Consider the following 14,265-nt stretch of genomic DNA (forward strand, 5'->3'; position numbering starts at 1 on the left):
CATTCAGCATAATGCCTTCAAGGTCCATCCATGTTGTCACAAATGGCAGGACTTCCTTCTTTTATGGCTGAATAATATTCCATACATACCACATTTTCTTTATCCATTCATCCATCAATGGACACTAAGGTCTTTTCCATGTCTTGGCTATTGTAAATAATGCTGCAGTGAACATGGAGGTGCAGATATCTTTTCGAGTTAGTGTCTTCCTTTCCTTTGGATATATTCCCAGAAGTAGAATTGCTGGATTATATACTAGTTCTATTTTTAATTTTTTGTGGAGCCTCCATACTGTTCTCCACAGTGGCTGCACCAATTTACATTCCCACCAACAGTGCACAAGGGTTCTCTTTTCCCCACAGCTTCACCAGTACTTGTTATTTGTTGTCTTTTTGATAATAGCCTTTCTAACAGATATCTCACTGTGGTTTTGATTTGCATTTTCCTGATGATTAGTGATGATGAGTACCTCTTCATGTACCTGTTGGCCATCTGTATGTCTTCGTTAGAACAATGTCTATTCAGATCCTCTGCTTATTTTTTAATTGAATTTTTTTTTTTTTTTTGCTATTGAGTTGAATGAGTTCTTTATATATTTTGGATATTAACCCCTCTAAAGCCTATTTTTAAAAAAATCCTATAAGCATAAAAATATTCTTGGGAAATGGGGTCATTTATTTCTCTCATTGTGAGAAAAATTGACTGGTGTGAGCTAAAACTGGAAAGTTTCAAAACTGCTGGCTTATTAGAGCCTGTTTCTGAATGCCCACTGACCAAAGGAGCCTAAGCAACGCCTTATTCTTCTCACACTTAGAACATTTATCTGCCCAAGGGTGTTTCATATTTAGAGGTAAGTTTTCACCCAAAGCATTGCAGGCATAGATGAAATCAAATAGAGATGGTTTCAATCACTTGCAGTGCTTAAAATATTTATAATCCTTTCTATAGCCAGAGGCAGCAGGCTAATTATTTACCAAGCAAGTGGAAATGATGTCCCCAGGGATATGTCAGAACTGATACATCAATTGGGAGAAAGATTCGTAGTTGGAATTCAGGGAGTCTCAAAAGCATCTTGGAGTGACTCTATTTTAGCCTCACATAAGAACTGGACCAATCGTGCTACAAATGACACATTTGCTGCTGAAAAGATCAAACGGTCATGAGAGGGCTTCTGTAGCGAGTCCTCACGTTGATTTTCTGAGCATCTCTAACGAGGTACAGTGAGAGAAATCCATGCTCTCTGGGGCTAGAAGGTCCCAAAATGGAAAGGCTCTCTCGATTCCAGCAGAGAGATTTAATGGAGGTGGAGATTACTGGGGCGCCACAGAAGGCTTTCAATTTCCCAGCCGAAAAGCTTTTTATTGCTAACGATGGTGATTTCATGGGTTCTGCTAATTAGAAGACCAATTAAGGCTTACTTTAAAAATTTTCAGACAACCCAGTAACATCTAGACTTGAAAATGAAGCTCCCTCTTGTCTCACCCCTCCAAAGATAACAACAGTAACAACATGTTTATATTCTTCCAGAATCTTTTCTATGCATGTCATGAGCATATATTAGTATTGGCTATATATTTAGATATCACATTACAATGTTGTTGGTCATTCCCAGCTCTTCTTGAAATGTTCACTTAATGTCAGAGAGGTTTGGAGATGTGATGCAGAGACCAACCGCCTGGACTGAGACTGCCCAGTGCTGGAAGTTCTAATTTCCACCTCACATCAGTAATGATAATACTTCCTAAACACTGCCATCTGTGCTTTCTAAGTGTGTGAAATCTCACCTGTGAGCATTCTTCAAGCCTGAAACCTAGAAGTTATCCTTAACAATATCCTCTCCCTCACCACCATGTTCCATCCACAACTGCATCCAGCCAATTTGATCTCCTTCCCTGCTCACGTCTCTCCATTTTCAACATCAGTACTTTGGTCCAAGTCATCAAAATCTCCCATCTGAACTGCTGCAGTAGCCTCCTTGTGACCTTGCCCTCTTTCAATCCATTTTCCACAAAACAGCTAGAGTGATCTTTTTAAATACATAAATCTAATCCACTTAAACATCCATTTATCAAGGGCTTTGCATTGCACATGCAACAAAATCCTTGCACAATGTTGCCATCAGTCATTGCACGATGGAACTCTGCCTCCCTGCCCAGCCTCGGCCACTCTCCTCTCACCTCCCAGGCTCCAGCCACTCTGACTTTCAGTTCCTGGAGTGTCCGTGCTCCCTCATGGCTCAGATACACGGATCCTGCTGTTCTCTCTGCCTGGAATCTTCTTCCTCAAACCTCCCTACTTCACCTAGTTAACTCCTATTCAGTCTTAAGATCCCCGCTCTAACACCACTTTGTCAAGATAAGTTTTTACTGTATGTCTGTGTGATTGTTTGGTTAATGTCTCTGTTGCCCACTAGACTGTAAGCTGCGTGCAGGCAGGTCAGTTTTAGTACCTCTTTTCCCCAGAAACTAACAAAGTGTCCGCAGCATGGCAGGAACTGAAATATTTGCCGAGTCAATTTACTTCCCTGTGAAAGATCTTAATTTGCTAACAATTAAAGAACCAGTGCAAGTGAAGCTGCTGGACAGAGTCCCAGCTGGGGAAACGTTGACCATGTCCTCTGGTAAAAGAGCCAGAAAGTGGGATTTTCTCTCCACTTCCAACACTACCCAGGCACCAAACCCCGGCTTCAGGGTGCCCTATTCAGCTTGGCCATGTCTGGATCTGCAGACATGAGATTACACATAGGGACAACAGTACTGATTCCTCCTTTTTCAAGATAACTTTTCAAAGGTTTTTTAAATTAATTAATTAATTTTTAATAACTAATTGACCTGGGGAAATAAAACAAATCCACCGATAATTACTTTTCCATCCTTTGGCGCCCTCTATTGACGGTAAACTCAATTGCAGAGAAATTATACCAAGTTCTTTCCTAGGTGGGAGAGTTAGGAGGAGGGTAATTGCAGGTCTTTCTACAAATACAGATTCTGGGTGAATTTACAGTCTTCGGGAAAATCCGACTACTCTTTCATCAAAAGTGGTGTTTATGGGTTCATGCATCTGAACTTTTTTGACACATCTTTGGGCATCTGCATCCCGTCAACATTAGAACTCTAAGCAAAATTGTGATAGAATTTCTAAGTCTCAAACAGCAGTAAGAAAGAAAGAAGCATCTTTACTTGTGCAGAAAATATGATCTACACAGAGCTGGCAGATTATCTTTTTGTTTTTTCTGCCTGGGCAAAAATCAGACTTATACTGGAAACAAGGACAAAGCAAATATTAAAATATGACATTTATTTTTAAATTTATTTTAATTATTTTAGGTTTTAAATTAAATAGTTATTTAATTTCAATTTTAATTAACTTTAATTTTTTCCAGGTAATGTTAGTTCCAAACTCATGTTAGTTAGTTCTTTTCCAAACATATGACCCACTTCTCATAGAAAAGTGGATGAATCAGTAAAAAAAAAAAACAAAAAAAACACATCAATTTCATATATGATTTTAATCAGAAGCATAACTGTGGAGGTAGGAACTTATTTTTTTTAAGTATTAAAATAGAAGCAAACAAAACTATAAGAAAACACCCTAAGATGAATTAATTATATGTGCTTATCTGTTTTCACAGTTTTTAGAAGGAGACACATGTGGAGCAGAACCCAAGAACCTGAAGGTCAGTCACTTAAAATTTTTCAATGGTCAGCCAATAGAACTGTCCTATTTTTTTCCTATGAAGTGGTCAGTGAAAATAAACAAAAGAATGATGAATCTCTATATTAGAATCTACAGTTCAGTTTTGTATACCTGAAGTACATTTGGATACTGAGGCAGTATCTGGAAAGCTGGGGCCAAAACAGTCCCTAAAAAGAGTATAGGCTGCCAGGTCAGCCAGACCTGGTATCATCTGGTCTGCCATTTCCTTGTGGCTTGACTTTCTGCAAATACTTTAACTCCTCTCATTCTTAGTTTCCTCATCTATCAACTGGAGAGAGTAACATGGAGATAGCTGTTGTGAGGATTAAATAAAATAATGTATGTCAAGTATCTAGCACAAAGCAATCCAATAGAAATATAATGCAAGCCACATGTGTCACTTAAAATTTTCCAGTAGCTATGCTAAAGACAGTAAAAAGAAACAAATGAGTGTCATTTTAATTTTATATTTTATTTAACCCAACGTAACCCAATTGAAATATTATCATTTTGGGACTTCCCTGGCAGTCCAGTGGTTAAGACTCCATGCTTCCACTTCAGGGGGCACGTGTTCCACCCCTAGTAGGGGAACTAAGATCCCACATGCCCCACGGCATGGCCAAAAAATAAATTTAAAAATAAAGAAAGAAATATTATCATTTCAACATGTAAGCAACATAAAAAATTATTAGCAATTTATTTTGCAAGCTTAAAAAAAACACCCAACAATTTATTTTACACTCTTTTTATCATGATAGGTAGGTCTTCAAAATCCGGTGTTTATCTTATACTGACAGCACATCTCAATTCAGACACCAAATTTTCAATGATTATTGTGAAATGTGGTTCTACCAAAGCAATGAAGTTGTCTTTAATGGAAGGATATTGTATACTGTTTCAGTTTTTAAATTAAAGTTAAATAAAATTAAGTAAACTCTGAAATTCAGTATCTCCATGTCTCTTGCCGCATTTCTGGCTCCCACTATCCCTGTGAGACTAGTAGCTAACTGTGATAGATGATTTCATGTGTCAACTTGACTGGCCAGTGGGTGGCCCAGATTAAACACTATTTCTGGGTGTGTCTGCGGGAGTGATTCTGGATGACATTAGCATCTGAATCAGCGCACTCACTAAAGTAGATTGCTCTCTCCAGTGTGGGTGGACATCCTCCAATCTGTTGAGGGCCTGAAGAGAACAAAAAGGCAGAGGAAGGAGAAATCCACCTCTTTTTTTCCTGCCTTACTGCTGAGCTGGGACATCTGATATCTTTTCTTGCCCTTAGACTGGGATTTATACCATTGCCTTCCCCGGTTCTCAGGCCTTTGGACTTGGACTGAGTTACGCCATGAGCTTTCCTGGGTCTCCAGCTTGCAGATGGCAGATCCTAAGACTTCTTAGTCTCTGTAATGGTGTGAGCCAATTCCTCATAATTTCATAATTAATAAATGAATGAGTGAATAAATAACGCAGGTTCTGTTTCTCTAGAGAACCCTGGCTAATACTAAATACTAAGTCATCTTTATCCTGGCTCTGCCACCAAGTGACCTTTATCAAATCGCTGACCTCTCTGGACCTCACTTTCCTTATCTGTAAAATAAGGGTGTTGAACTCCATGATCTTTGAGACCCTGTCTAATCTATAATTTTATACTTGTAAATCCTCCCCCGCATGCCCCTTGGGCTCACCCAGTTTCCAGAAAGGAAAGCAGAAACTTCCTGTTTTTCCCTACACTATCAATTCTGTTCTACAGTCTTTTATGGAGCGTCAACTGTGCGCGAAGACCTGAAGACACACAGACAAATATGGTACTGGCCCTGCCCTCTAGAAGCTGACAGTTGAATGATGTAATCCACTGTAACACATCTAAGACAAGCTCTGTTCAAGCTATAAACAACTGCTGTGGTAACACATTGGACAGTGCAATAATCCCACAGAGCTCACAGAATGATTGTTTTAGTTTAGCAAACTAAGTGAAAAATCAGTTAAGCCATGTGTTTGGCATCACCCAACAAAATAACTAGTATATTGGATTTTCTTCTCTTTTTGAACCTACGCTCTAGGTTTCACTTGGCCGTAGCCTAAATATCTGAGGAGAATACAAATGGTGCTAAAACACATATGTCCTGTTCTGAAATGTGCTTTATTAGGTCTATCTGGTCTAGGAGATGTGTCCTGATCTGCTCCCCGTGGACTCTCCTGTGAACAGCAAGTCTCTTGCCAACATTTGCCAAGAAGATACCAACCTGCAAATTGAAAGTCTGCATAAAGCAATTTCAGGCTGAGGCAAAGCATTCAGAGCCCCCTCCACTGGCTTAGCTGGTAGTATCTCTTTCAACTCACCTGGTCTAAATGTTGCCCATGGTCCATAAAATAATAGTCCATTTCAACCTCAGCGACTGAGACCTATGATTCACCTTTTCTACTTCGACTTTTTGCAAACTGGAACCCGTGCTGGTTCCATTTGCTAATGGTGGCTACAGACTTGTCCCTCCAAATTCCTGCATTGATGGACAAAGACGTAGCTATAAATTTCACTGAACACTGATATATAAAGTTATTTAGTGTTTCTTAGGACTCTGAAGCATTTATTTCTGCCCCACATAGAAGCTATTCTCTGCAATGAAACGGGAAGACCTCAAAAGAAAGCATTTGATGATCTAGCTGGTAAAAACATAGAAATGATTAAAACAGAGGCAAAGAATCCACATGTTGCTATTACCTTAATGATTAAAACATGCAACTCATTAATTTAATCTGACAGTGAGCCCTTTTGTGGGTAGACAACTCATATGTAATGTCTTACTCCAGCTGAAGAGACTTGTCCCATGCCAAGCCTGGCTCCCCATTTCTTTTATTACTGAGAAGCCATCGGTACAATCCAAAATGATTAAAGCCATAGAGACTGAATTGCAGACAAAGAACTTCAGATTGGATCAGGGATGGGAAAATAAAACTCCAACCAAGTACAGGGCTCAAGGGACTTATGATCAAAACATTCAAGTTTTTTTTACAAACTGGAAAATTCAACTTCCTAGTTTATAACATGTGAGAAAAAAATAACTGACATAGTCTATTAATACATTAATACTTTTTTTCTGTGAGAGGAGTTCCTCCAGGTTCCCTAAAAAAGGACGCTTAAAATCATAAAAGTATTATACACAAAATGTCAGAAGTGTAAGAAAGCTCATGAAACAAAGATTCCTGGGTCCAGTTCTCCTTGTCCAAAGATACTTACTGTATGAACCTGGAGAAATTTTTGAACTTGATTATTGGGATAATGATTAGTAAAATAGCACCTAAAACATTTAACCACAAAACAAAACAGACCAGAAAAATTAACATCCCACAAAAATTACAGAAAAATAAATGACAAAAAAATCTTCAAATCACCTCCATATAACTAACCCATAAAAAAGAAATTTTCCTCATTATAACTATTCCTTTGCACAAAACAAAAATAATTCAAACCTCTGCTATCACTCAAAAAAAGCAAAGAAAGTCTTTTTCTATTGCTAACACTCTGCACCAAATTTTTAAAATCCATCGTAAACCACTTCTCAGTCACCAGCCCTAAGTTTCGTTCTTTTTCTTAAGTTATGACTAACGTATTAAAGCAAAGTGTACCCTTAGGTGATCTTAGGTTCCCTACAAAGGAGATTCCTGTTCCCTCTGATATACATCTTTCACATCCCATCCATTTCTATGGGACCCTCTTGACCTAGCTCATGAAACAGATCAGCTGAGGGGCACAAGTCTTAGGATACTTTTTGGTGCTTCTTAAAAACAAAAATGTTTCATGTTGAGGTAGGTCTTATTTTAACCAAATGGGAAATTTCATTCTGATATTCTGCTGTTAGACAGCCAGTTCTTTCAATGGAAAGACAATCATGACAAATGCTATGTGAATTTTCCCACTTGACTATAGACAGGTTCTTCTTAAATCAAAATAAGTTTATCTTCGGTAATAAAAATACTCAAAGAAAAACTCTTAAATGGACTGTGTCTAAAGCAACCCACTCTGGCTGTATTGCCTATGAAGACAAGGAGAGTCACTAAATGGTGATGCCACAATAATTCATTTTTTATTTGTATACATGGGGTCTATTTCTGGTTGATATTTCCTCTGGCTTGGCAGAATTGGTATTGATGCCTAAGAGTAATGTTTAAGGCAAAAATCTTGATATATTAGATAAATCCTTTCATTTAAATTCCTCTTTGTGACCTGCTGTTTAACAGGTTTACAATGCATTATATCATGCTCCAATATTAGGACTTTTAGTTTGGGGCTAACAGAAATAGTTCAGCTAATGAAAATAATAACTTTTTCATGCTGTACTACATAGTAATTTAAAGTATTTCAATTAAACAAACTGTCTCATTAGAGCTCCTTGATGATGCTTTGATATGGTCAGAAATCCCAAGGATGCTATTGGGATGCACTCTATCATATGCACATGCTAAAGAAGGTTACCATATGCCAAACATTTTAGAGCACTCAAATGACCTACTTTAAAAGCGTTTGAAGCCATTTTCTGGTGTAGACCCAGAACAAATTACCCTTGTCTAATAAGTAGCTTCCAATTTGTGTTCCAAAAGGCATCCAAGTTCTCCCACTGGGATTTATTTTTTAAATTCCATTTCTTTCTCCTATCACAGGATAAGATTATTTGAAAGCACATTTGTTCATAAAGTATCAATACTTGTCCTGTTACTACTTTGCTTTTCACAGGATAGTCTAATAATGAATATTATAATAAATAATTGACTGTTTTATATCATATCCACTATCATTTTCCCCACAGAGATTCTAAACTCCCTTGGACAGTTGTCTAGGAAACAAAAGATTAAGTACAAAAATAAACTAAATTGGTTAAAGTATCCTTGAGATACTCAAGATAAATTAAATGTTGTTACTTTAAGTTGAATATTCAAATGCCTTCAGAGAAGCTTAAGGTTTAAACAAATTTTTAAATTCTGTTAATTTTACTGTTGAAAACAGATGAAAAAAATAAAATCATGATGTTCTTAACATAAGCAAGAAGCTCACTTGTAAACTTTTTATGTCACGTAAACTACTCGCTTCCTGAGTTTAAATACCTGTTAATTTTAATTTAAATATCAGACAGGGCTTCCCTCGTGGTGCAGTGGTTGAGAGTCCGCCTGCCAATGCAGGAGACACTGGTTTGAGCCCTGGTCCGGGAAGATCCCACATGCTGCAGAGCAACTAATAAGCCCGTGGGCCACAACTACTGAAGCCCGCGTGCCTGGAGCCCGTGCTCTGCAACAAGAGAAGCCACCACAATGAGAGGCTGGCGCACGGCAACAAAGAGTAGCCCCCGTTCGCCACAGCTAGAGAGGGCTCGCTCGCAGCAGCAAAGATCCAACACAGCCAAAAATAAATAAATAAATATATTAAATAAATAAATATCAGACAAACCAGTTGTTGGACATGATAACAAATAACATAATCATCAATGTACTGAATTTTCAATTAGTTCTTTTGGTACTGTATGCTAGAGCAACAGGAAAAGTATAGATTTTGAGATCTCAATTCAAATCCAAATTAACCTGTAAAAGTGATGCAGTTTCATTTACTCAGGCCTGCTAATTATCACACTATTTTTTTAATCTAGTTTGCATAAACCATTTCTTTGTTAGGGTAAGTACTGCTGGCTGCCATAACAGACACCAAGATCTCAGTAGCTTAACAGAATAAAAGTTTCTCTCTCATACACAATGTCCAATGTGGTTGTTTCATCTGTGGCTTCAAAATAACCAGGGTCTCAGAGTCCTCTCTTGGATCATATACTCAGAGGATAGACGTCAGAGAGGCTATGAGGAGTATAGCAGGAGTTTTGGGGGAGGAGAGTCTAGGCCTAGAAGTAATGTGCCTCGCTTCCACCCACATTACATTGGTCACAACTCAGTTACATGGTCACAACTAAGTACTGGGGAGGCTGGCAAATGTAGGCTGGCTGTCTGCACAGTAGGTAAGAAGTGGGTTTTGGTGAACACATAGAAATCTTGTCACAAGTCTCTATAGCCTCGGCAAGAACTTGCTAAAAGGAATATAATCACATCATTGTTCTTATAACAAGAGAGATCATCATTTGGTCTTTAAAGTGAATAGTAGATATAAAGTCTATGTAGTAACACTTAAAGTACTATTCTAACTAAAAGGTATTAAGTAACCAGTAACCATTTACAGAACATGATGTTTAATCACCATCGTCTCAGGTGCCTCTTCAAAGCACATGGATTCAGTTTTTCCTTGCAGTTCTCTGAATCTCTGAAGTACTTTTCTTCTCACCAGGCTGTAAAAAAATGGCAGACATGGTAACTTTCACTTAACTTTAATCCTGAGAGCTGGAGTAAATCCAAATAATATCACCCAAATATTTTCTCCTGGCCTGCGTAACCCAAATCAATACACCACACGAACCAATTTGAAGCTGAAGCTGTGTGTGTGTTAAGCTATGTATTTCTGAGAGCCTGAACCTAGACAAAGCCTCAACAGAACATCCAAATAGTCTCTCAACTGATATTTCATGCGGTTTAAGTTTCTGCCAGAGGTCGGATTTCATGAGTCCTTGTTAATTACCAAGCTTTCCAAACTTTCTGCACTGACCTCTGATGCAAAAGGAAATCCACCCCTTTGTATAACTGGTCTCTGAAGCAAAAATTAAGCAGAAAATTGAGGCAAGGACCCAGGAAATTCAGGCAAATCCTCACAGCTTGATATGTGTCTTTTAAATATCACAACCCCAGAGCAAGACAGCAAATAATTGATAGGCAATGCAGAGAAGAGTAACTGACAGGATTGAAACCCTGCAGGGACTGACCTAGAAAGAGAGATAAAAGGCACTGAGAGAGACTGGTTGCTTCAGCTTAACACTGTCCTGAGAGGTAGATGTTGCTGAGATCTGGCCCTGCCTAATCCCTTGATGGCTTCAAACAGATCGCTCAACATTTTTATTTTAGTAACTCTTACTTTTTCAAATGGGGATAGTAAGAAGTGGGTTCAATTTCATCTCTGGGCTGAGGTGCATTCAGAAGGCATCCATCTGATTTGTTTTTTCTCTAGGAGGCAATCCTCCACCAAAGCCTTCAGGGGAGAGTCCTCTGGGACTGAATGAAAGTTACTTAACCTCATTGGCCTCAATTTTCTCTTCTGCAAAATGGGAGTTTAAAATACCTTCCTTGTGGGTTTGGATGAGGATAAAATAAATGTATAAAGTCACTGAACAAAAGGCCTCACAAAAAAAAAGAACTCAATAAATGATAGCTATTGTTATTATAAAAAGAAAGTTTAGGGGCTTCCCTGGTGGCGCAGTGGTTGAGAGTCTGCCTGCCAGTGCGACGAGCCCTGGTGTGGGGGGATCCCACATGCCGCGGAGCGGCTGGGCCCGTGAGCCACAATTGCTGACCCTGCGCGTCTGGAGCCTGTGCTCCGCAACAAGAGAGGCCGCGATGGTAAGAGGCCCACGCACCGTGATGAAGAGTGGCCCCCGCTTGCCGCAACTGGAGAAAGCCCTCTCACAGAAACGAAGACCCAACACAGCCATAAATAAATAAATATTAAAAAAAAAAAAAGTTTATACCAGCTGCCAATGAACTTCTGCATTATCTAATAATCCTTCAAACTGGTAAACTATTATTTGAAGCCTAAAACACTCTGTATTTAATTTAATCTTAATTCCATTCATTTTAGGCTATGTTTTAGAGAATTACACAATGTAGTCTATGTGGCTTAATGTAGTTTCAAGTTTTTTGAAAACTCTGGGGATTCAGGAAAATGGTAAGGTTGAAACAGATGGTACCACCTAGACCCAAGTTCATCCACACAGAAGCTCAGTAGGAATTTATGGCGAAACAGTTCTTGACTCAGGCCAGCAAGCACGGCAAATGGGTGGCAGTTGTAAGACCCAGCTCATCTCCAAAATCTACATCCACATCTACTAATGAACATCTAGATCACTGAATTCTTCTAAAAGAGGCCAGATTATTCCATAAACTCCTTTTCAAAAATACTTCAGACAGTTGCCCCTGTTGATCTATCAGCCACTGCTAATCTATTTCCATTCATGGGCTATCACAGTGAGTGGAGCATGTTTTAAGTGGGAAGGAAGCCTTGAAGAACAAACTGATTTTGACTTCTTATTTTGGTTTTCTGTGTCTAGAGACCAAAACAAAACAAAGCAAAGCAAAACATGATTAAAGCCAATTCTTGATCATCTGTGATAATAGAGAGTATGGCATAGCATGAACAAATCAAATTAACAAATCTCAAAAGCCTACATTAGAAATGAAGACTTAAAAGAAAATTATGTCTAAATATAAGATATCATAGGAACACAAGAATCTTAAGTTTCACTTAAAAAAAAAAAAAATCCATGGTAGGCAACCATGGGTCAAGAGCTGTTGACAAGTAACTAAGTCTGCAGATTTTATTTGCACCTCTTCTGCCCTTCACTGTAAGTAGACTAGTAGATGGGGTAAGGTATCCGAATAGGGCAAGAGGCAGAAAGGAACAGAGACAACTGAGCTGGGAAACCAGACATATTGATCAGTTCTTGAATAATCCATATCTGCAAGGCTATGACATTTTTGGTGATTAACATAAAAACAGTCTCAGTGCTAAGAGGGGAGAAAAGGTTAAGTAATAGTATGGAAAGCCTTCAGGAAAAAGCTAAATGTATTTCAAAGAAAAAAAAAATCTATGTATTAGAAAACAACGTATCTCCATAGCAATTTTGTTAAGTTCTTGGGTAAAAGACAAGATCATCTGTGTTGACCCTGGGTAAAGATGCCATCTGTTGGGCCACTACCATTGAGAGAAGCAGAATAGCACAGCAGTGGACGGGCTCAAGTCTGGGTTCAATTCCAGTTCTGCAACTTTCCAGCTTTGTAACCTTGGCCAAGTTAGTTGCATGACTTCTCTGTGCTGCCTCGGTTCTCTTCTCTATAAAGTGGGGGTGATAATAGAACCATCTCACAATGTTCTGAAAAGGTTTAGGTGAGTAAATATATCTAATATCTAGAACAGTTTTTGACATGTAATAGGTACTATATTTGAGTATTTGCTGCTGTTCTTAGTTGTTACAACCTGTTAAAGATCAAACCTCAAAGGAATAATACTTTTTTAAAATAGTGGGATGTACTATTGAATTTTGTTATCATGTGTTTATTTTTAGACACTTTAGAGAGTGTATTAGATTTCTATTGTTGCTGTAACCGATTTACACAAAGTTAGTTGTTTAAACAACATACATTTATTATCTTACAGTGCTGGACGTCAGAAGTCCAAAATGAGTCTCACTAGGCTAAAATCAGGATGTTGGCAGGGCACTGCCTTTCTGAGGGCTTTAGGGAAAAATCTGTTTTCTTGCCTTTTCAGTTTCTAGAGGCTGCCCACATACCTTGGCTGGTGACCCCCTTCTATTGTCAAAGCCAGCAATGTCCAATCAAGTCTTTCTCACATTAGATCACCCTGACACTGACTCTTCCACCTCCTACTTTAACATTTCAAGACCTTTGTTATCACATTGAACTCATCCTGATAATCCAGGATAATCTCCCTATTTTAAACAGCTGATTAGCAACCTTAATTCCATCTGCAACCCTAATTCTCTTTGCCATATAACAAAACACGTTCATAGGTTCTAAGGTTTAGAGTGTAGACATTTGAGGGGGGGCATTGTTCCACCTATGACAGTGAGGAATAGCAATCTATCTGAAACACTGGAATGACTTATATAGTCGGCATGGTAAAGTAAGAAGATAAGAGATATGCGTTCAAGCCTGTGTTCGATTATTAACTAGTTTTATGACCTCCATTAATTTTTAGTCACTTGAACTCTGGGCATGTGCAGTAAGAGTGGTGTTGCACTGCCAAAGTCTGCACCCTTACCTAGGTATTCACTTCAAAAACTGTAATTTGATAACAAGGAGCACAGAGCAGAGAAGTATGAGATCATTACCTCTAGTGGGAAAACAACTCAAAAATGCTTGAGTGACAGATGATGGCCATAAACTGTCTCTTTTACTTGTGAAAAGTAGCATATCTGCAAGCTTTGGCTGACTGTTAACCTTGAGACAGCCTCTAGTTCCAACTGGGAAACAACAAAGATCTTGCTGGCTTTCTGATCCAGTCTGTTTTGAGTTCTCATGTACTTACCCAGATAGTTTTAGCCAGTGGTAACCTGTTGTCTTCAGAAGTTCATCATTTACAGAATCTTGGAAGGCAATTCAAGTGTTCCCTGCTCCTCTTCCCAGGCAAGAACAGCTGTGTAATAGCAAATCCATCAGGCTTTGGATGGACCTCCAGGGTTGGCCTATCTTTCCTAGCAAATTTGGGCCTTCTCTCTCCTCTTTGTTCCCCATGGCTATCTATGACTAAGGGGTGGGTTCAGAGCTGTGTGGTCCAGTAGGGATATTTCGAGCTAATAATATCCATTGTGCTTGGAAACTTACATTTGTATGTACCACAAGAAAGTTCCTGGGTAGAATTTGCTTGTCTGTGTTAAAAACATCAGCAGAGAGAGAGGTTGTGTCTAAAATATGGTGTGG

This window comes from Balaenoptera ricei, chromosome 5 (assembly GCF_028023285.1).
Source record: "Balaenoptera ricei isolate mBalRic1 chromosome 5, mBalRic1.hap2, whole genome shotgun sequence".
In the NCBI taxonomy this organism is placed as follows: domain Eukaryota; kingdom Metazoa; phylum Chordata; class Mammalia; order Artiodactyla; family Balaenopteridae; genus Balaenoptera; species Balaenoptera ricei.